The following is a 23247-nucleotide window of genomic DNA, read 5'->3' on the forward strand; positions in this document are numbered from 1 at the left end:
ACCTAAGAGAACATGGACGGGCTGCTGGGTGATGGCCGCCCAGCATGAGGAGCTTTGTAGAGGAAAGTTTGCACATGAGCGCTGTGGGTTTGGGTGAATACCGCACAGCTGAGACCTATTTCTGGCAGGAAATGCCGGCAGAAGCAGAGGTTTGTGGGGGTGGGGGTGCATGTTGGAGCTGCATATGTCCTTGGTTAATGGGTATGGCAGTCTTTTCCATTAGTCTCATGTTGAATTAGAATCCACAAAAGGAGATTATTAAATACACAGAGAGACGGACAGAGACAAGCCTTTAATCTATTTACATAATGCTTGAACATATATTAAAAATACTTTGGGGCCAGTCTTTGACTCTAGTATCCATGTTTCTGTAGCATCCTCTGAGCTTAGCTAGAAGAAGGAAATAGGGAACCTGGTCCCTTTCCCTTGCATAAAATGGGAGGGGGAAAGAAAAGCCACATGCGCTCCCAAGATAAAAGCCCTAGCAAAGGCTATGAGCCAGACCTCAAAACACATCTTCCAGCTCTTCGTTTCCCCTCTGGCAGCCTATTTCATTACCCTGCGGGCTTCTAGGCTCTTGACAGTCTGTTCACTAGCAAAATGTCTTCAAGGCATTTGTGAAACCTGCCCTTAGTTTTTCGCTGCATGATACCGATTTACTTACTATTCTAGGTGGGTGGGATTTCTCCCCCTTTCTTCTAAATTATAACCAGTCATCAGAGGATTCACTTTATTTTTAAAGTCAGGGCTGAAACTTAAAACTTTGAGGGTTATAAAAAATGTTATTCTTAACAGAAAAACATAGGCTTGAAAACTTAACCCCTTGGTGGTAGCTATGGGATCCTCATTCTCTGAGTTTGAGCAATGATGCCAACAATTTTTGAGACCAGTAAATATCACATGGGGCTTCAGGCTTGGGACCTGTGATACATGTATGTCCTTATGTGATGGAGAGAGAAGCCAGATCTGGGAGAGGTACCTTTTGGCCAAGAGGCAAGGGGTCAATTCAGCGGCTCCCCCTGGGCTCCTGGTTCATCTTTTATTTTTTTTTAAACACATGCAAAAACAGTATGGTTGAGGATCATCTTTATTGTTAGTGATATATTATTTTACCTTTTTTCTGGCCACTCTGTGTAGCACATGGGATCTTAGTTTCCCGATAAGGGATTTGACTTGTTAGCTTGGGCTGATGATACTTGCTGCGTCTAATGGGTCAGGAAATGGTTCAAAAATTTTCTTGCCGCAGTGGGACTGTGAGACATAAAGATTTGAAAAGTGGAAAAGAGTGTAGAGGTTCATCAAGAAGTTAAAAATAAAACTGCCATGTGATCCAGCAATTTCACTTCTATGTATATATTACAAGAAAACAAAATTACTATCTTGGAAGGACATCTACACTTCGATGTTCATTGCAGCCTTGTTCCCAGTAGCCAAGAGATTAAAACAACCTAAGTGTTCACTGACAGATGATAGAATAAAGAAAATGTGGTATATCTAGAGTGGAGTATTATTCAGCCTTTATAAAGAAAGACATCCTGCCATCTGTGACTAACATGGATGGACCCTGGAGGGCATTCTGCTAAGTGAAAAAAGCCAGACACAGAAAGATAAATACCTGTAATCTCACTTATATGTGGCATCTAAAAGAATATTGAACTTATAGTAAGAGAGGAGAGTGGTAGATATTAGAGGGTGGGAAGTGGGGGAAAGGGGAGATGTTAATCAAAAGTAAAACTTTCAATTATAAATTGAATAAGTTCTAGAGTCCCAATATATAGCATGGTGACTGGTTAAAAACCATGTTACTACATACTTGAAATATGCCAAGAGAGTAGATCTCATGTGTTATCATTAAACACACAAAAATGGTAGCTGTGTGAGGTGATGGATATATGAATTAGCTTAATTATGATCTTTATTTCTCAATGTATATCAAAAATATGTTATACACTGTCAATATAGACAATTTTTTTTAATCATACCTTAAAGCTGGGGGAAAATGATCTGTTAAAAAAATGATCTGGAAAGCTTGAAGTTATGAGTGGCCTTGAAAGGAAACACTGCTTATCCAGGAAACAAACACACACTATAGGTAGTGATAAGCCCATCATCTGAGTGCTCATTTTTCTTTTCCAGCTGGTATGTAGGCAGCCGTGTCCATGAACAGTGAAATCTGAGCATATGTGTTTAGAATTTAGTGCTGGTCATCAAATAAAAGTTGCAGCAAAACCCAAAAGATATTTAACAGTAACTGAGATAGGTCTCTGGGGATGGGTCAGAAGGCAGGGCAGGTCTTGGGAGGCTGACTATTCATATAACTCTCTAGGTTGTCAGACAACGTAAAGTAAGTAGAAAAAAAAAAAGAGAGAGAGAGAAAACAAATACTGTGTATTAATGCATATTTGCGGAATCTAGAAAAATGGCAAAGCAGAAATACAGATGTATAGAACAAACTTATGGACCCTGAAGGGGGAGGGGGGAGTGGGATGAAATGGAAGACTGGGATTAACATATATACGCTATTAATAGTCTGTTGAGGGCTTCCCAGATGGCGCTAGTGGTAAAAAGCCTGCCTGCCAATGCAGGAGACCAAGAGACATGGGTTTGATCCCTGGGTCAGGAAGATTCCCCCGGAGAAGGTCATGGCTACCCACTCCAGTATACTTGTCTGGAGAATCCCATGGACAGAGGAACCTGGTGGGCTATAACCCATAGGGCCACAAAGAGCAGACACAGCTGAAGTGACTTAGCATGCATGCATAAAATAGATAATAAGAACCTACTGTATAGCTTAGGGAATGCTACTCAATGCTCTGTGGTGACTTAAATGGGAAGGAAATCCAAAAAAGGGGGTATATGTATATATATAGCTGTTTCACTTTACTGTATGTACAGTAGAAACTAACACAGCATTGTGAGCAACTATACTCCAATAAAAATTAATTTTAAAAAGAATATACTCTCTAACTCTGCCAGCTACTAGAAATAAGACTCTGGCAGCCTGATCACTCCCCGTCCTTATTCACACGGGAGTGAGAATGATAAATGTCTGATCAGCATTGGATCTGATGGCCATGATGAAGAGGAAGTGCTGGGCTTGACAACACAGAGGAGGCTAAGGTGAAAGTAATTTCAATTGCTCAGTCCCTGTCTGCTCTCTTCTCTTCCTGCCATCATTGCTTTCTGTCCTGACATGTCCCGGCCTCTAGAGGATTCCAGTTCTCATCTGCCCTGATCTCAGGTCCACAGAGCAAATCTTGAAGCAAAATGGCTTAGCAGTGGTGGGAACAGGAGGGGAGCATCTCCCCTATAGGGAGACAGGGCACCCCAGGGCTCAGAAAGCAAGTCAAAGATGGCAACTTGATTCTATAGCTTTCTTTCAGTGGGAGGATGGGTCTCCCAGTTCCTGAGAGTTTCCCTTGGGCCAGACAGCTGGCTGAATGCCTTATATTGGGCGTTAAAACCTCAATTGAGCCCAGGTGGCAGGCTGACGTGGTGGCCGAGCTTGTGGGACTCTGGTGACTGGAGAGAGTGGGCTCCCCGGGCAGTACTCAACTCCAGCTAATGGGCACTTCATGGGAATACAACTCAAGGATCTTGTATTCTTCAAGGGCATCTGGAAATCCAGCTTTTGAAGGAAGTCTGTTGATATTTATATCATAACCATTGAAGCACTGTGTGGGCAAACCAAACACAGATTTTAATCCAGTGTGGGCTGGATTCATTCCTCACCCCTGACCCCTTCCCGATCCCCACCCCAGGCCCCCAGTTTCCCACTTCGCCTTGCACAACAATATTGTATTTAATTCTAAAGCTGGTAGTATGCGGAGATGATAGGATGATAGTATTACAGTTGAAGCTAAGTCAAATGTAGGTGTGTTTAGTCCTGTTGGGCAAATAAATGGGCAGCCTGCCAGAAACCCATTGAGGACCACCTTAGGAGGACCATAAGAAAAATGTAGTCTCAGGTAGAGTCAGTATTGCTACTTAGATCTGTTCCTTATCCAGCATGCTGGGCCAACTCCCCTGTACTCTGTAAGAAATAACAACTGAAAACACTCCTTAAAAATGAAATTAACATAGAGCAAAAGTCACCTTTTTGATGTACACGTCTCCGAATTTTGTAAGATGTAGATTTATGTAACTGCCAGGACACTCAGGATGCAGAACAGTCCATCAGCCCTCAGGACTCCCCCAGGAAGCACTGTTTTTCAAACTCTGTACACATTGGAATGTTGGAATGTAATAGTTCTCCTTGTCTCCACCTTGTACCCTGACTTTAAGGCTTCTGAAAATCACTTAGAGGTTAGAGGGTTAACCAGAACAAGTTCTTGCTTTTCCCCAATAAATACCTTCTGCTTCAGCCTGGTTTGTTTTTTCTGCTCTAGCCTCTACTCGAGTTATCACATTTAGCAACTAAAATTATAGGATGCCCAATTATTGCATGGGACACACTTTTATACTAAACAAATGATTTGTTGTTTGTTTGAATTCAGATTTAACTGGGCATCCTATATTTTATCTGGCAAGCTCATCCCCTTCACATATATGCTGCATTCACAACTGAGTTCAGAACCCACTTTTTCTGGGTCTGTGTTTCACTCTTCCATGTGAATATGAAAATACTCAGTGGTTTTATTTTTTTCTCTTCCTTATTTCATTTTTAAAAAATTTTTATTGGAGTATAGTTGACTAACAAATGTGTTAGTTTCAGGTGTACAGCAAAATGATTCAATTATATATGTACATGTATCTGATTTTCAAATTCTTTTCCCATTTAGGTTATTACAGAATATTGAGGAGAGTTTCCTGTGCTATACAGTAGATGCTTATTGATTATCTAAATATAGCAATGTGTATATGTCAATCCCAAACTCCCGATCTATCGATACTCATTGATTTTATATAGTGATACATTTGTGACATGATAGGGCATGTATTGAAAGGTTAAGAGGATCTCATCAATACATCCATGTGTTTTGAACCCACTAGACATGTTTTGAACCCACTAGACACTAGACATGTCCTTTCTGGAGAATAAGAAAGGGACTAGTGTGTGTTGGAGGACAGAGGACAACTGGATTTCAGAAATTAGGACATTTCCCAGCCCTCTTCCAACCCCCTCCCCTAGCCCAACCTTTGAATAACATAAAACTGTGAAGACTAAACAAAGAGATTGTTCATACTGGGTGATTTTGAAAATAATCACTGGAATGCTAGCCTTCAGCAGCCGGTATATCTTATACTGCATTGAGCAAGATGTGGCCTTGTGGTGTGTCGTCTGTGAGTCATGCAGTGCTCACACTCAGCTCATTCCCAGCCTGGATGTTTTGGTTGAGAATGCTGTGATGGTTGATTGATTTCTCTTGTTTGTTTGTTTTTTCATTTATCAACTTTACTAGTGTGATTTCAGAATCACAGTGAGACGAGAAGGAAAATCAATTTTATAGAGTACCTTCAGAATGAAGAATGAATGTAAATTCCCATTTTCTGTCTAGACCAAGGCATCAGTAAACAGCAATCTGTGGGTCAGATCTGGCCCTCAGTCTCTCTTCATAAGGCCTGTGAGCAATATGTGGTTATTACATGTGTAAATGGAAATTAAAAAAAAAAAATTCATGATGTGAAAATCATATGAAGTTTAGATTTCCATATCCACACATAAAGTTTTATCAGAACATACTCATTACCATTCATTTGCACATGGTCTATGGCTGATTTCATACTACAGCAGCAGAAGTGAGTAGTTCCAACACAGACCGTGTAGCCTGCAAAGCCTAAAACATTTACTTTCTGACCCTTCATGGAAAAGCTAGGGCTGACTCCTGCTCTAAACTCCATATCTTCTATGGTTGTGTTTGCCTTTAAGGTCCTAGGAATCTTTTTTTCCCAAAATTTAAACTTTTTTATTTTGTATTAGAGTATAGCCGATTAACAATGTTGTAGAAGTTTAGGTGAACAGCAAAGGGACTCAGCCATACATATATATGTATCCATTCTCCCCCAAACCCCACTCTCATCCGGGCTGGCACGTAACATTGAGTAGAGTTCCATGTGCTATACAGTGGGTCCTTGTTGGTTATCCATTTTGAATATGGCAGTGTGTACATGACCTTCCCAAACTCTCTAACTGTCCCTTCCCCCTGGCAGCTGTAAGTTCATCTAAGTCTGCGAGTCTCCGTTTTGTAAGTTCATTTGTATCATTCCTTTTTAGATTTCACATATAAGGGATGTCATCCAGTATTTCTCCTTCTCTGCCTGACTTACTTCACTCAGTACAACACTCCCTAGGTCCATCCATGTTGTTGCAATGGCGTCATATGATTCTTTTTCATGGCTGAGTAATATTCCATTGTATATATGTACCACATCTTCTTTAGCCATTCCTCTGTTAATGGACATTTCGGTTGCTTCCATATCTTGGCTGTTGTAAACAGTGCTGCAGTGAACATAGGGGTGCATTATTCTTTGGATCATCTTTCTCCATATATATGTCCAGGAGTGGGGTTGCAGGGTCATATGGTGGCTCTATTTTTAGCTTTTTAAGGAACCTCCATGCTGTTCTTCATAGTGGCTGTACCAATTTACATTCCTATCAACAGGGCAGGAGGATTCCCTTCTCTCCACATCCTCTCCAGCATTTGTTGTTTGTGGATTTTTTGATGAAAGCCATTCTGACTGGTGTGAGGTGATATATCATTGTAGTTTTGGTTTGCATTTCTCTAATAACTAACAATGTTGAACATCTTTCCATGTGCCTCTTGGCTACCTATATGTCCTCTTTGGAGAAATGTCTATTTAGGTCTTCTGCCTATTTGTTGGTTGGGTTGTTTGTTTTGATGCTGATAAGTGTCAGAAGATGTTTGTAAATTTTGGAGACTAATCCCTATCTGTCACATCAGTTGCAAATATTTTCTCCCAACCTGTGGATTGTCTTTTTGTTTTGTTTATTGTTTCCTTTGCTGTGCAGAAGCTTTTGAGTTTAAGTAGGTCCCCTTTGTTTATTTCTGTTTTTATTTCCATTATTCTGGGAGATGGATTAAAAAAGATGCTGCTGTGATTTATGTCAGAGAGTTCTGCCTATGAAGGTTCTAGGAATCTTTTGGCTAAAGATGTGACTGTTGTCTGGTTGCTGACAGTTCAGAACAGTAAAGCTCCTAGACACATATCTGGAGAAAACTCTAATTTGAAAAGATGCACGCACCTCAGTGTTCACAGCAGCATTATCTACAGTGGCCAAGACGTGGGCTCCCCCGGTGGTGCTGGTGGTAAAGAGCCCACATGCCAGTGCAAGAGACATAGAGATGCAGATTCTATCCCCCGGTTGGGAAGATCCCCTGGAGGAGGGCGTGGCAACCCACTCCAGTATTCTTACCTGGAGAATTCCATGGACAGAGGAGCCTGGCGGGCTACAGTCCATAGGGTCTCAAAGAGTTGGACATGATTGAAGCAACTTAGCACAGTATAGCACAAAAAAAGAATAAAATAATGCCATTTGTAACAATATGGATGGAAGTAAATCAGCAAGACAAATATAAAAAATATGACACAAATGAACTTATTTACAAAAGCAAAATAGACTCACAAACATAGAAAACGAACATGGTTACCAAAGGAGAGAGCGGGGGTGAAGGGAAGGATAAATTAGGCTGAGATTAACATATAAACACTATAACATATAAAATAGATAAACAACGAAGGCCTATTGTATAGTATAAGGAACTATACACAATATCTTATGATAACCTCTAAGGAAAAAGAATATATACTGAAGTTAAACATTATATATATATATATGTGCATATATATATATATATATATATATATAAAACTGAATCGCTATGCACCAAACTTGAAACTAACAGCATTGTAAATCAACTATATTTCAATAAAATTTTTTTTTAAAGTCAAGAAAGCAGAGTGAATGAGAAAGAAAAACAGTAAAGCATAGACACCCTTTTCACTCTCTTCTGGGCTACTGTGATGAAAGGCTTATAGTTACTGAAATGCTCACATGTTGAGTTTTGCTTCTCTAGAGTTTTCTTGTTATATCCTCGCTCTCTAGCCAACTATGTGTTTTCTTTTGAAAACCAGAAAATCTGATCTCTTAGAGGTATCAGTTTGGCCCGTCTAAAAATAAATGATTACGTTTAAAGCCATTTTTTTCCATTGACAGGGGTTAAGAGGGTAGAGGAAAAGCACTGGTGATTCTTCATGTCATTTTTATTTCTCCCCAGAAATTGCCAGGAGTGTCATGCTGTGCTCCCCGGGGGATTTTAAGGGTGCAGTGTTAGAATGGGAGTCAGAGAACATGCCTACCACATTCCCTGAGTCAGAGCAGGAAGCCAGTGGAAAGTGGCTTCTGACCCAGTGCCCTGTCGTTCATTAGCCCTTGGCGGAGGGTCAGTTACCTTATGGAAGCCATAGGGCAAATGGCTTCATTTGCAAATGAAGTGACCAGTAGTGGTCAAAGCTGCCTATGGCCTATGGCAGCAGAGTCCACTTTGACCTCCCTGAACCATCAACTGTTTCCTTTCGGTCCCCCTTCCCTGTCTTGTCCAAAAGAGCCAGCTGCAATTTTGAGTCCTGTTTGCCTGGAAATTTCCAAAGGGACTTTGGTGACTTAGTAAATATTTTCAAATTGCCCAAGGTTTGGAGAGATAGCAGAGCCACAATTGTGAAATCAGATTTAGAAAGGGATTACTGCCATACTTGGACCGGCCGTGTGAGCATGGGGGGGATGAGGGGTGGAGCCGTGGTGTGGACACTTGTGGATCCTCCCTCGATCAGCGGATGGCTTTTGCCTTTCTGGTCAGACATATGCCAGACCCTGAAATTCTCTTTCTGGATAACTTCTGAGCAGCTGCTGGGAGAATAGGAAGCCGAGCATGGGGTTGGTGTAAGGCTTCCTTGACTGCAGCGCCATTGACAGCTTGGTCCAGATAATTCTTTACTGTGGGAGCGGAGGCTGTCCTGTGCATTGTATGATGTTTAGCGGTATCCCTGCTCTCTGGCCAGTAAATTCCAGTAGTATTGCCCATGCCCCAGCATGACAATCAAAAGTGTCCCCAGACATCGCTAAATGTTCCCTGGAGGACAAAATAAGCCCTTTGAGAACCACCAATGTAGTATAATGTAAGGGTTATCTGACCAAATATAGTTCCCATACTTTCAGCATTAGAGATTCATTGCTTTAAGTCTTCCCTTTCACCCCGCAGGATTCATTCCTTGAAGCCGTGGAGGCTTTTTTAGTTTCCAGAATCACCCATGAAAATACAAGTTTCTCACAAAGGGTAAAGCCCTGAGCCTGAGAGAACAAGTGGTTTTCATCCCATGTCAACTCTGACTGTCTTGGGAAGATGCCTTGTCTTTGAGGTACTTATGTCCGGGGGATAAGGACATCCTTGCCTACCCTTTGTTCATAAGGAGCCTTCTTACCTGGTGTCTCTGCAGAGATGTATCAGCCAGACCCTCGTCTGGGGTGGTAACTCCTCCCAGGGGCACCATTCGCACATGCTCACTGTGGCTTTGTATTGGTTAGGGCAGTTTTCTAGCAGGTGCCAGAAAGGTGCCTTGAGGAAGAGGTATCTTTTCTAGATCCCGCAGAGCTGCCATATGGACTGGCAGAGGTGCTGTAATTGGCTTGATGGGAATAAGCAGCAGGAAGCACAAGGAGGAGGGGACAGAGAGTAATTCCCATCTCTTTCCTTCCATTTGATCAGAAGCTCCTGGAGGACAAGGACAGTGTCAGAGTCCCCACGGTTCATTGCCGCCTTCACAGTGCATTTCACATTGCGCCCAAGCCACTTTCAGTTCAGCTCAGTCGCTCAGTCATGTCCGACTCTTTGAGACCCCATGGACTGCAGCATACCAGGCCTCCCTGTCCATCACCAACTCCTGGAGTTTACTCAAACTCATGTCCATTGAGTCGGTGATGCCATCCAACCATCTCATCCTCTGTCGTCCCCTTCTCCTCTTGCCTTCAATCTTTCCCAGCATCAGGGTCTTTTCAAATGAGACAGTTCTTCACATCAGGTGGCCGAAGTATTGGAGTTTCAGCTTCAACATCAGTCCTTCCAATGAACACCCAGGACTGATCTCCTTTAGGATGCATTGGTTGGATCTCCTTGCTGTCCAAGGGACTCTCAAGAGTCTTCTCCAACACCACAGTTCAAAAGCATCAGTTCTTCAACCCTCATCTTTCTTTATGGTACAACTCTTACATCCATACATGACCACTGGAAAAACCATAGCTTTGACTAGACGGACCTTTGTTGACAAAGTAATATCTCTGTTTTTTAATATGCTGTCTAGGTTGGTCATAACTTTTCTTCCAGGGAGCAAGTGTCTTAATTTCATGGCTTCAGTCACTATCTGCAGTGATTTTGGAGCCCCCAAAAATAAAGTCTGTCACTGTTTCCACTGTTTCCCCATCTATTTGCCATGAAGTGATGGGACCAGATGCCATGATCTTCGTTTTATGAATGTTGAGTTTTAAGCCAACTTTTTCACTCTCCTCTTTCTCTTTCATCAAGAGGCTCTTTAGTTCTTCTTCGCTTTCTGCCTTAAGGGTGGTGTCATCTGTATATATGAGGTTATTGATATTTTATTAACCTTAAAGCAGGGTTCTTAAACTGTTTTATGTCTCAGATTCCTTCCCAGGCTTGTGGACTCAGAATAATGCTTCAATGCACAAGATAAAATACATAGGATTAAAAAGATGACCAATTACATTGAAATACAGGCAGGTCATTATTAGAAAATTGTGATAGGTAATGTATATGCTTCTATATTTGGAGAAGGGAATGACAACCCACTCTAGTATGCTTCCTTGGAAAATTCCATGGACAGAGGAGCCTAGTGGGTTACAGTCCTTGGAGTCACACAGAGTCGGACATGGCCGACCACACAGCACATGCTTCTGTATTGTTGTATTAAATAAAAGCTAGTGGCATTCCAGTGGTCATGTATGGATGTGAGAGTTGGACTATGAAGAAAGCTGAGTGCTGATGCTTTTGAACTGTGGTGTTGGAGAAGACTCTTGAGAGTCCCTTGAACAGCAAGGAGATCCAACCAGTCCATCCTAAAGATCAGTCCTGAATATTGATTGGAAGGACTGATGCTGAAGCTGAAACTCCAATACTTTGGCCACCTGATGCAAAGAGCTGACTCATTGGAAAATACCCTGATGCTGGGAAAGATTGAGGGCAGGAGGAGAAGGGGACGACAGAGGATGAGATGGCTTGATGGCATCATTGACTCAATGGACATGAGTTTGAGTAAACTCCAGGAGTTGGTGATGGACAGGGAGGCCTGGTGTGCTGCAGTCCATGGGGTTGCAAAGGAGTTGGATATGATTGAGTGACTGAACTGAACTGAAGTGACTATTCCAATACATACTCCGATTTCTAATTATTGATGAACATAAGTGATATTCATCTCCCACAACTATAATGTAATATGACAATACCTGTGATTGCTATTTATGACAAAGTCATAGGAACTGAAGATATTTCTGAGGCTTGTCCTTCTGTTTGTAACTAAAGGTGATGCAATATTTCAGCTACAGGTTAGTGATAATAGCCTTTAAATGGCCATCATGATTCTGGCTCATCCCTGGACTCCTTGATTTCTTTTTTTTTTAATAAGGTATGACTATTTATTTTTATCTTTTTTTTTTGGTGGTGCCACATGGCATGCACGATTTTATTAAATAGTTCCTAAATCAGAGATCGAACCCTTGACCCCTGCAGTGGAAGTGCGGAGTCTTAACCGCCAGACAGTCAGAGAATTTCCCCTTAATTTTTTCTTAGCCAGGTGTCTGCTTTAAAGCTCCCTCTCTGCCCTGGAGTAGAAAAAAGGCAACCCACTCCAGTATTCTTACCTGGAAAATTTCATGGACAGAGTGCTGCCACCCATGGGTCACAAAGAGCTGGACACCACATGCTGGACAGCACAGACATGCACTGTCCCTCACCTGACGTCACCCCAGCCACCTGCTTGAGGCTCTTCCCTAGCGAGTTTCCCCAGGCTCCTCCTTCTGTACAGTTTTCCATCTAAACTCTCCCAGGTGTGTTGTGTCTCTTGTCTCCTGTCTAAGCTCAAAAGGCAAGGAAGCACCGGCCCCCACTTGGGGTTCCCAAGTTTGAGAGAAGCCATCACATCCTGGATACCCAGTAAGTGCTCATTCAGATGAGATGGTCACTTTACCAGCTTTCCCCTTTTATCTGGGGCCATGACAGGATGCTTGGGCTGTGTTGCCCTCACCAAAATCGCACAACTTAAAAGCTGAGAATTATGTTTTCTTCAGTGACCGTACTGAGCACTGTAGCTGGGGATGGCAGCCTGTCAGACAGCCCTGAGGGACTGTTCCAAAGAGGTGAGGGAAGAGGCAGGATACATAGGAGCTTTTGCTGATGAAATAAGCATGTAGTTCAACATCAAAAGATGGCTATTCACACACACACACATACAAACCCAGATTTTAGTGTTTTTCTATGTATGAGAAGATGCAAGAGTTTGGCTCCTTGAAATTTCTTTTGATATGCATCTTAACTATCTGGGGCCAGTATCCTTTTTATTCTCCTTCTTGAATTCCCCTCAGGGTACACCTCTGGGGCATCTGCAGTTGCTGATGGCTTGATGGTGGGCAGCAGCCTTGTTTACTGGAATGGCAGGCGACAGTTTTTTGATCCACAATAATATTTGAGTTCAGTCCCCTCTTGATGCCTTCCTTCCACATCGACAGCAGCTTTCAGTCTGGTTCATCTCATTCCTGGAGATCTACCGATCTCCCCTTGAGAAAAGAGTGGGCTGGACACCCACTGTGACCTTGAAAGCAATAGTGAGCAGCATCCTTGACCACTGCATGCTGTGGACCATCAAGGCAGGAGTCGTGCCTATGAACCAGGAGCCTGGGTATTCAGGATGGCCACAAGGGAGTTTCAAAATACATAAATAAAAACGAGCCGCTACTGGAGTTAGTGACAGTAAGGTCAGCAGGTTCCAGAATGTCCTGCGTGGGGTTAGTGCCTGTGTTTTTGACCCACTGAACCCATGGACAGTCTAACAATTTGGACTACTGTGGCTTCTGAAGTTCTTTTTTCCCCAGGATTGTTATAAACAGGCCCTGTTAGTTTCTTAGGGCTGTCATAACCAAGTGCCACAGACTGGGTTGGCTTCAGTGACAGAAGTGTATGGTCTCCCAGTTCCAGAGGCTGGAATGCGAGATCAAGTATCAGCAGGCTAGGTTTCATCTGAGGGCTGTGAGGGTGGGGTCAGCTCCAGGCCTTTCTCCTTGTCTTGTCCCTGCCCCTGTCTTATCCCTTCACAAGCTCTTCTACATGTGTCCATGTCCAGATTTCCCCTTTTCATAAGGATACCAATCATGCTGGATTAAGCCCCGCCATAATGACATAATTTTCATGACCTCTGTGCATGTGTGTGTGTGTTCTAAGTCGCTTTGGTCATGTCTGACTCTTTGCGACCCTAGGGACTATAGCCCACCAGGCTCCACTGTCCATGAATTCTCCATTCAAGAATCCTGGAGTGGGTTGCCATGCCCAACTCCTCCTAGGCTGGCATGGTCCCAACCCAGGGATCAAACCCATGTCTCTTATGTCACCTGCCTTGGCAGGTGGGTTCTTTACCACTAGCGCCACCTGGGAAGCCCAACACCTCTGTAAAGACCCTATTTATAAGGTCATATTCTGCCTATGCCTTTGACTGTGTGGACCATAACAAACTCTGGAAAATTCTTAAAGAGATGGGAACACCAGACCACCTGACCTGCCTCTTGAGAAATTTGTATGCAGGTCAGGAAGCAGCAGTTAGAACTGGACATGGAGCAACAGACTGGTTCCAAATAGGAAAAGGAATACGTCAAGGCTGTATATTGTCACCCTGCTTATTTAACTTATATGCGGAGTACATCATGAGAAATGCTGGGCTGGATGAAGCACGAGCTGGAATCAAGATTGCTGGGAGAAATATCAATAACCTCAGATATGCAGATGACACCACCCTTATGGCAGAAAGCGAAGAAGAACTAAAGAGCCTCTTGATGAAAATGAAAGAGGAGAGTGAAAAAGTTGGCTTAAAACTCAACATTCAGAAAACGAAGATCATGGCATCTGGTCCCATCACTTCATGGCAAATAGATGGGGAAACAGTGGAAACAGTGACAGACTAATTTTGGGGGCTCCAAAATCACTGCAGACGGTCACTGCAGCCATGAAATTAAAAGATGCTTGCTCCTTGAAAGAAAAGTTATGACCAATCTAGATAGCATATTAAAAAGCAGAGGCATTACTTTGCCAACAAAGGTCTGTCTAGTCAAAGGTATGGTTTTTCCACTAGTGATGTATGGATGTGAGAGTTGGACCATAAAGAAAGCTGAGGGTTGAAGAACTGATGCTTTTGAACTGTGGTGTTGGAGAAGACTCTTGAGAGTCTCTTGGCCTGCAAGGAGATCCAACCAGTCCATCCTTAAGGAAATCAGTCCTGGGTGTTCATTGGAAGGACGGATGTTGAAGCTGAAACTCCAATACTTTGGCCACCTGATGCGAAGAACTGTCTCATTTGAAAAGACCCTGATGTTGGGAAAGATTGAGGGCAGAAGGAGAAGGAACAACAGAGGATGAGATGGCTGGATGGCATCACTGAGTCAATGGACGTGAGTCTGAGTGGACTCCGGGAGTTGGTGATGGACAGGGAGGCCTGGTATGCTGCAGTCCATGGGGTCGCAAAGACTTGGACATGACTGAGCGACTGAACTGAACTGAACTGACTGAGGGCTGAGGGTTGCACTGTGTCTGTGGTGGAGGGACGTAATTCAACCCATACCAGGGTCTCTGCTTACTGTCAGGGGCACTTGCATCTCACAGTAATGGCCATTTGCATCCTAGTCCGCTTCTGGCTGTGGCAGTAGAAACCGTGTCCCAAGGGAAGTGGCCCAGGGACTCAAGAGTAGTGGGATGCCATCCGCCATGAGTGACTCAAGCCTCTGCGTTTTGTCACACTCCTGACTTCCTCTAGCACCCAGGACCCTCAGGGTCTCCTCACCCTCTGTCTCCAGTAGAAGCCGTTTATCTTCGAAGCCTCTAGTCAAGGCCAAGAACAGCATTTCACACTAAGATGTGATGAAAAGTGAAGTCGCTCAGTCGTGACCGACTCTTTGTGACCCCATGGACTGTAGCCCACCAGCCTCCTCCGTCCATGGGATTTTCCAGGCAAGAGTACTGGAGTGGGCTGCCATTTCCTTCCTCAGGGGATCTTCCTGACCCAGGGATCGAACCTGAGTCTCCTGCATTGCAGGCAGATGCTTTACCATCTAAGCCACCAGGGAAGATGTGATGAAGAAAGGGTGAATATTCCCTCCACAAAAGCCAGTTAAAAACAGAGGGTAGAGCTTTAGACCACATCCCAGAACTCAGAATATCAGCTCAGTAACCATCAGGGCTGTTTCGTTCAAGGCCCTGGATTGTCCCCTTCCTCATCACCAAGAATGACGAAAACATTCCCGGTGGATTCATAGCTCTTTTAGCGTTTGCAGAATTCTCTCACTTCCATGCTCTTTTTGTGCATCAAAGAGCAGGGCAGGTGTCATTTTCTGCCTTTCATTTCAGGGAAAACATCAATGCGGCTATGTAACTTGTCCAAGCTCATGCAGGGCTGTGTCCTGCACATCTCTCTGCCTCCAGCACACCTACCCCGGGACCCTCCACCTCTCCTCTGGGTCCCCACGGTGTGGTCCATGTGGCCTGTGTCTCATAGGTTCGCTCATTCCCTTGCTCTGCCCCAGGGCTCCATTCAGCCCCTCCTGTCCTCCCTAAAAAGCCCAAAAGTAGCCTAGGCCTGGTGAGGGTGGCCAAGATGAGAATGATCTTTGTTCCAAGTTCTAGGCCAAACGGGCAGCGTGGACAAAGGCTCAAGGCTCGTGAGGGAGCAGAGCAGCAGCAGGAAAATGAGAGGAGGTGGGTGTGGCTGGAGCATGCCAGGAAGTGAGGCCACAAGGGCAGTGGGTGCTGGGTCACAGAAGGCCAGGCGTGCCAGGTTCAGGGGCCAGGACTCGGTCCCGTGGTTGGTGGAGCCACGAAGACCCAGAGTTTATCAGAGATTGCTCTGGTGGCAGAGTGGAGGCAAGGGTGCTTGCCTGCTTGCCCAGTGTCCCATTGCTGTTGGAGGTGGTAAATTGCTGCAGGCTTCTGAGGTGGCCTCTCTGTTTTGTGCAGGGGTCACCTTTAGCTCTTATTATCGCTCGTGTCATTCTCTGTAGACGGAAACCCAGAAGAAGCATCTGAACCAACTTCAGCTGAAAGCCTGATTGTCGATGGAGGCCAATTTAGAGTTGGAATGTGGAGGCTATTTCTGGACACTGTGACATCCTGTTCAACTTTCAGAGGAGCCTGGGAATAAAGGGGTGACTCAGTCTGTGAGCTTATTTTTAGGAAAAGCTGAGAATTCAGTCTAGAGCCACTCATAGTCCTCCGTCCCTGCTAGTGCAGAGGTGCTGTTGGTGGAGAGGAAGCTGAGCAGAAATGCTGTATTTATCATCAACTGTTACCCAGTGCCTCCTACACACCAGCATGTGGTTTATTGATTTGAAAACAAGATGGGAATCAACGTAAATAAACCTTTGAGTCAGAGGAGCCTATTTTAGGGCATTTACATTTGAGAACTGATTTGGAGCTTAAGAATTAGTATTCTAAGTGCTTCTGTTTATTGGGCATTTAATATGTATTAATACAACATATTTTGCTTTGCAAACATTTAATGGGAACTCTGATACTCTGTTAAAGGTATAGTTCTGTTATCACTATTTTAGTAGGCATGGAAATGTTAACTCGAAGTTAAATATTATTCTAGGCAAAGGTGGCTGAGTTTGAATTTGACCCCAGATCTGGCTCCAAAGCCCATGCAAAGGATCACTCCAGGTCTGGCAAATAACTGCCTCTCTTTGGTCTTGTGGGTTCGATCCCAGGGTCAGGAAGATCTCTTGGAGAAAGGAATGACTACCCACTCCAGTATTCTTGCCTTGACAGAGGAGCATGGTGGGCTTCAATCCATGGGGCTGCAAAGAGTTGGACACAACTGAGTGACTGACTAACTTGGTCCTGTGTATCACTAATTGATCATGGGATTATTGCCAGTTCAGCTCAGATTTGGCCTCAGAATCCTTCTCAACACAGTGCTCTCAGTAGAGTTACTGTGACCAACCTAGCAGCTTAGTACTTGAGATAAAGCCCATCTGTCATCTTAATTTTATCTTTGCTTTAGTTCAAAATGGAGACTTTAAGTCTGGAGAATCTGTTATTGTTGATTTCTACAGCTCTATTTATAGCCTTTTATTTTCTAAACACTTGGAAGCAGTAGAGCATTCACTACAGTTTCCTTTTACAGTCAGTGGAGACTCTGTATTCTTTAATAGGGGTTTCGGACTGCCTTGGAGGGAAGAATGACATTTGAGGACCCCAAGCCTTGATTAGACAATTGGCTTATGTGTGGGTGTCTGCAGTGGTGACTGGGAGATGGAGAATGAGCCTTAAGAACTTTGGCCATTTATAGCAGCCAACCTTTTAAATAGCCCAGTCTGATTAATTACAGCAGGGTGGTGAGGTGGGATGGGCGGATGTGGTAGGCAGCCTAAGACAGCAAGATGATGGGACCAACTCTGGAGAAACTTGCTGCTCTTTAGTTGTTCTGAGAAATGTCACCTCAGCTGGCAAACCTGTTGTCCTCAGAGTTTAGCACTCATGGAAGCTTGAGGTTCCAATGGAGAGAAAAACTGAAAGGAAAGTGGAAATTGCTCAGTTGTGTTCGACTCTTTGCAACCCCATGGACTGTGTAGCCCACCAGGCTCCTCTGTCCATGGAATTCTCCAGGCAAGAATCCTGGAGTGCGTTTCCATTCCCTTCTCCAGAGGAAGTCCTTAAAAGCAAGCTCAGACACGAGAAAGGGGAAGAGGATTCCCAGAATGGTGGCAAAGGGGGAACCTAGTACCCAGCCATAGAATGAGATAGCAATCCATCTAGAAGTAATTTCTTATTTTTTTTTTTTAAGATTGGAGTATAATTCCTTTGCAGTGTTGTGTTAGTTTCTGCTTGCAACAATGTGAATCAGCTATAAGCCTACATATGTCCCTCCCTCTTGAGCCTCCCTCTTCACCCCCATCCCACTCCAACCCCCCACCCCCTCCCACTCCTCTAGGTCATCACTGAACACCGAGTTGAGCTCCCTGTGTTACGCAGCAGCTCAGAACAAAGTTCTTGGTCGAGATCAAAAAACCGGAACATAGAGAAAGAGGAATAGAGATGCATTGCTTAGAAACACTCTGTGCTGCCATGATTTCTTCAAGATTCCAGATAATTGAACTGCAGTGGAATTGAACAGTTAAAATGGATGAAAGGTAGCACATAGGGATCATCAACACAGGGTACATTCAATAAAATTAGAACCTTTTTGCTTTACTTTTTCAAAAAAGAAAAGACGAATCCAGCTTAGGTTAGCAGCCTCTAGAGCCTGTCATCAGTCAGTGTGTAGGACTTGAGGCATAGGCCTGGGCTTTAGGGCCAGGACTCCAGGCCCCAGAGACATCTGAAATCTGGTTGTCAGAACTGAGGTGAGAGGTCGGGCAGAGGTGGACTCAAAATGCTGCTGCCCAGACTCATTGGTCCTGGCAGACAGTGCTCTCTCCCTGCTGATTTCATCCTGCTGAGCCTTATTTTCTGGTTGTGTATGTTATGCAAGCTTGGGGGGACCCTTCAGATTATTTGGATCCAAGACAGAAAGAGGGTTACCTTGGAGACGAATTTATTATTTCATCTCCTGAAATGCTGGTGAGTTGCCAAGCAGAGATCAGAGACCTGGAAGCTTTCACCAAGCTTTATGACTAGACACAGCCCATTCAGTCCTCATCGGCTCAACAGCCTGATGCAGGTGTGTGTATCAGCTGCATGGGAAGGATGCAGAAGGGACAAAAGCAATTTAGTATCAACAGGAGGAGAAGGCGCACAGGCTTTAATCCCCCACCCCTCACCGTGCTGCTCCCTCCCATAGCAGACCCAGTGCAGAGAGGAGATGGAGACAGCGGCTTGGAAAGTGTCTGCATTTGATTGGTATGTGCACCTTGAGAATTAAAAAGTAGATGAGATTAATGCATGTCTAAATGAAGACACTTGCCATACACATACTCCTTAGAGCTTGGGAGCCCTATGGCTGTGTCCCAGACCAGACACATAGAGTCCAAAGAAAATCAATGACTGTCATATAATATAACTGTCTGGCCACCCTCGAAGCCCCACTTTTTTTCTAGGTGGTTCCAGAGAAGGACAACTCCCAGCACAGCTCCCACAGCTGAATTAGATGGCTGAGTTGTGGCATTGCCGCTGCCAAAACTGCTTGGATGGTTCCCCCGGGGGGCTTAAGAATGCAGTTAAGTTTCCTGGTTTACCCTGAGTTAAGCAGAAATCTTCACCTGGCCAGGTGGCATTATGTCCATGTCACCTCATCACTGGAGAAAATGCATTACACCCTCCTGCAGTTTCTTTCATGAAATGGAGCATGGCATCAAGGAAATAAGATAGTCAGCATGGCACCACAGCGGGTCAGAAATAGTATCAGCTACATACTTTGATTATATTTTAAAATTCAGTTTACACACAATAGGAACTCAGTTAATTAACTCCAAGCTGTAATCTCAGTCGGATTTGAATGGATCTGCATTTCAATAGCTTATTCCTCCAAAATAATATTAAGAAGCCCCATAGCAGCCTGTCGTTCTAGAGCTAAAATCATAAAACTTGGTTGTTTTCTCCTCGTTTTCAACAACCATTATTATTTACGCAATACTAATGAAATCAAGCAGATATATGACTTTCTTGTAGTTGAGGTTAATTTGTCAATTTCCTGCCAGTCTTCCAATACCTCCAGCACGTGTTTTCCTGGTTAGTTGACAACCCTAATGATGGTAGTACCGAGAGGACTGGCAAAGTTCACGTCTGTGGATCTTTTCCCGAATCATAACTGGTTGATCTTTTTTCCTTTGAGTTTTCCAGGACAGAGGAATTCTTATATTTAGTAACATCTTCTCATTCTAAACAAAACGTGAAATGTGCAAACAAGTGAAAAGAATGAAATCATTTAAAAGTGTTTGGCCTGGGTCCTGACACTAAATAAATATTTTAGCATTCTAAAAGGAAAAACAATGCCCTTGACTTCGACACCAAAGAAATTTGGGGGATTTTCTTGGCATCGATTTTATGTAGGTGTAATTAGACTCCATATGCATTTTGCTTTGAGTTTTTCTCACTTAACATTTACATGAATGTTTTCTCATGCTGTTATGAGATTTTCATAAATAGAATTTTAGTTGGTTACATAATTATTAGCAAGGAGTACATTTGGCTGTATCAGAAAGCCTGAAAAACAATAGCTTAAGATTTTTTAGCTTCAAGGAAAAAATTGGAACAACTGAGGATGCTCTTGGGGTAGGGAGACTGCTCATTGAAGGCAGAAGGAGCTTTTCTTTTCTTTTTTTTTTTTTTGGAGCTTTTCTTTTTTTGCACTATGTAATTATTTTTAATGTCCAGAGTTTATAATCTGAGAACCAGAACTTTCTCCCATACTCAAGTTTATAAATTCTCAAATGGCTTTTGAGGCCAGTACAGGTACTTCCTCCTGTCTAATTTGGTTTCTGGGAAGACTTCATTCAAGTCCTCAATGGTCATCTGATCAGGTGGAATTATGTTCCTCATCTTCTCCAGCTCTTTCTCATATTCCTGAATCCTGGTCTTTGAGAGAGACAAAAACTCATCACAACTTTTCATATCTTCTTTTTCCTCAGGATCCACCTTGGCAGTATAATTTATCCTCCAGCACAGGAACTTTCAGGGCATTAAACTTCTTCTCAGAGTCACCCACCAAGCCAGACTTTGCCTCGTTGGCCATATAGGAAACCCAGTCGATGGCAGGTGGCTTCTCAGGCAGGGTAACCAACTCAATTCATGAGTTGAGGGACTCGTGCCAGGATTTCAGGGAATTAGCAAAGGCCTTCTTGGTTTCAGGGGATGGTCCCCCCAGAAGCTACCCAGTCAATGGCTTTTAGAGCAAGTTTCTATCCAGGCATCTTGAGATCCTTCACCGACTCTCGCGGCCCACAGTCCACAGCAGCCCAGGAGGAGATCCTGATGCTCTGCTATCCTTAGGGAAGGCAGCCAGGTACCAGGCATGAGCCTTCCCAGAGAGAGAAGGAAGTTATGGTCTGGGGAGACTGAGTCACATGATCACCCTCACTCAAAAAAAAATCTGGGCAGGCAAGTTGATACCTTTCCAGGCTCTCTGGTGAAGATATGCATATGTCTTAGAAGAAGTGGTCAGAATTCCAATTACCATGTCAAAGGGCCATGGATTTCTTTTTTCCGAATTCCACTTTGATTGCTGCCTGACAAGTGGCAGGATTTAAAGGACTGTGCTCCATTTATGACCTCCTGATTTGGTGCTGGAAACACAGATGTACAACCAAGCAGTCATGAAAGTTGCATCCAAACCAGTGGATATCAGTTTCAGGGAGGCAGCTGTCAACACAAGATAAAGAAAAATTCCTCAGTGTTTGGAGCTGGCCCTGTTTGAAATTAACTCCTTCATGGGATAATGAACAACCTGTCCCAGGATGCAGAAACTGAACAGATAACTTGGTATGTAGGTAGAAGAGGCACTTTATGGATCAGGTGAAGTGGACCAGGTGACCTCTACCATCGATATACATCTCCATGATTTAAAAATTAGGGTATATTTGCTAAAGTACTTCCCCAAGCACCTAGGGTATTGGCTGTGTGGTAGAGCCTTGTTCCCACGTTGCTCATTAGTTACCTGAAGTGTAGCTGGTAGAGTGATTACCAGACACGGTGGATTCACCTTCCAGGCTCCAGGCTCCAGTGCCGTAGGAAAGCCCTGTCTTGGGCTTCCAAGCCATTGCCTGGCTTATAAAGCAGCCTCATCCAAAGTTACACATGTCTTTTTCCTCACTGCCTGTTAACACGACACTATTATTTTTCCAGAGGCCGTGGATTTCCCCTTTTGTGCCAACAAAATATGCATGTGCCTCATGGGAAGGATGGTGTGGCCTCTGACATAACTCAGTTGTAAAACGAGGAGAAACGTGAAAACCATTGACCCTTTGATTTATTTGCAGAATGGACTTGCTAAAATGGAAAGTTTCATTCATTAAACTCGTTTTCTGTGAACTTAAAGCTATAAAGTAAGTGGGATCGATAAACTAGTGAGTCTAAGCTTATGTAACTCAGGCAGCATGGGTTTTTTTTTTCTTATATAACTGAATTCTTCATTTGATTTTATTTTTGGCTGTGCTGGGTCTTTGTTGCTGCATGTGGGCTTTCTCTAGTTGGAGCGAGTGGGGACTACTCTTTGGGCTTCTCGTTGCAGCGGCTTCTCGTGTCGCAGAGCGTGGGCTCTAGGTCCGTGGGCTTCAGCGGTTGTGGTGCACAGGCTTAGTTGTTCCCGGGCCTGTGGGATCGTCCCGGACTGGGGATCGAACCCATGTCCCCTGCATTGGCAGGTAGATTCTTAACCACTGGATCACCAGGGAAGTCCAGGATGGCTTTCACTTTAGGTGAAATGAGGATCCATTGGAGGATTTATTTGAGCATCATCTGACCTATTTTTAAATTTTTTTAAGGATCACTTTAGCTGTGGTGCTGAGACTAGATATAGAGATCAGATTAGTAACCAAAGGGGAAGAGAATTGGGAGGTGGACAAAATAAGTAAGTGGGTGATCAACGGGTACTTTCAAGAAGTTTTGCCGTAAAGGGCAAACGAGAAAGGGAGAGGTAGACGAAGAAGAATTTGGGCTTAAAGGAGTCTGCTTTTAGACATGGTAGAGCATGATTGAGGGCTGTTGAGAATGATCTGGAGACTGGAAAAGTTGCTGAGGTAGGAAAAGAGAGAGACAATTGCTGGAAGGACATCCTTGAGTTAGGGAGTGAGGATGTCATCAAGGGTACAAATGAAGGAGAGTCTTCCGAGAGTGATGGTAGAGCCTGTGGGACCAGCGAGGAGGCTGGAGCCCGTGGTGGAGGGTGTGGAGGAGGCTTTCTGACTGCTTCCGGTTTCGCAGTGAAATGGGAAGCAAGGTCAGCCACCGGCAGTGAGGAAGGGGGAAGAGGCATTGGAAATTTGAGGAGACAGAAGGTGTAATATCATTCTCTGAGACAGTTCAAGAGTAATTAAAC

At 43.9% G+C, this 23247-nt stretch overlaps 1 protein-coding gene and 1 pseudogene across 3 annotated transcripts in view; one reads left to right on the plus strand and one right to left on the minus strand.

Annotated features, from left to right (window-relative positions):
- Nucleotides 1-23247, plus strand: part of PALM2AKAP2 (PALM2 and AKAP2 fusion) — a 515120-nt gene that overhangs the window by 149003 nt on the left and 342870 nt on the right. The gene's annotated exons all lie outside the window — the stretch shown is intronic.
- On the minus strand, nt 20567-21124 carry LOC102409575 (annotated as a pseudogene).

The sequence above is a fragment of the Bubalus bubalis genome, chromosome 3, assembly GCF_019923935.1.
Source record: "Bubalus bubalis isolate 160015118507 breed Murrah chromosome 3, NDDB_SH_1, whole genome shotgun sequence".
NCBI classification, from domain to species: Eukaryota; Metazoa; Chordata; class Mammalia; order Artiodactyla; family Bovidae; genus Bubalus; species Bubalus bubalis.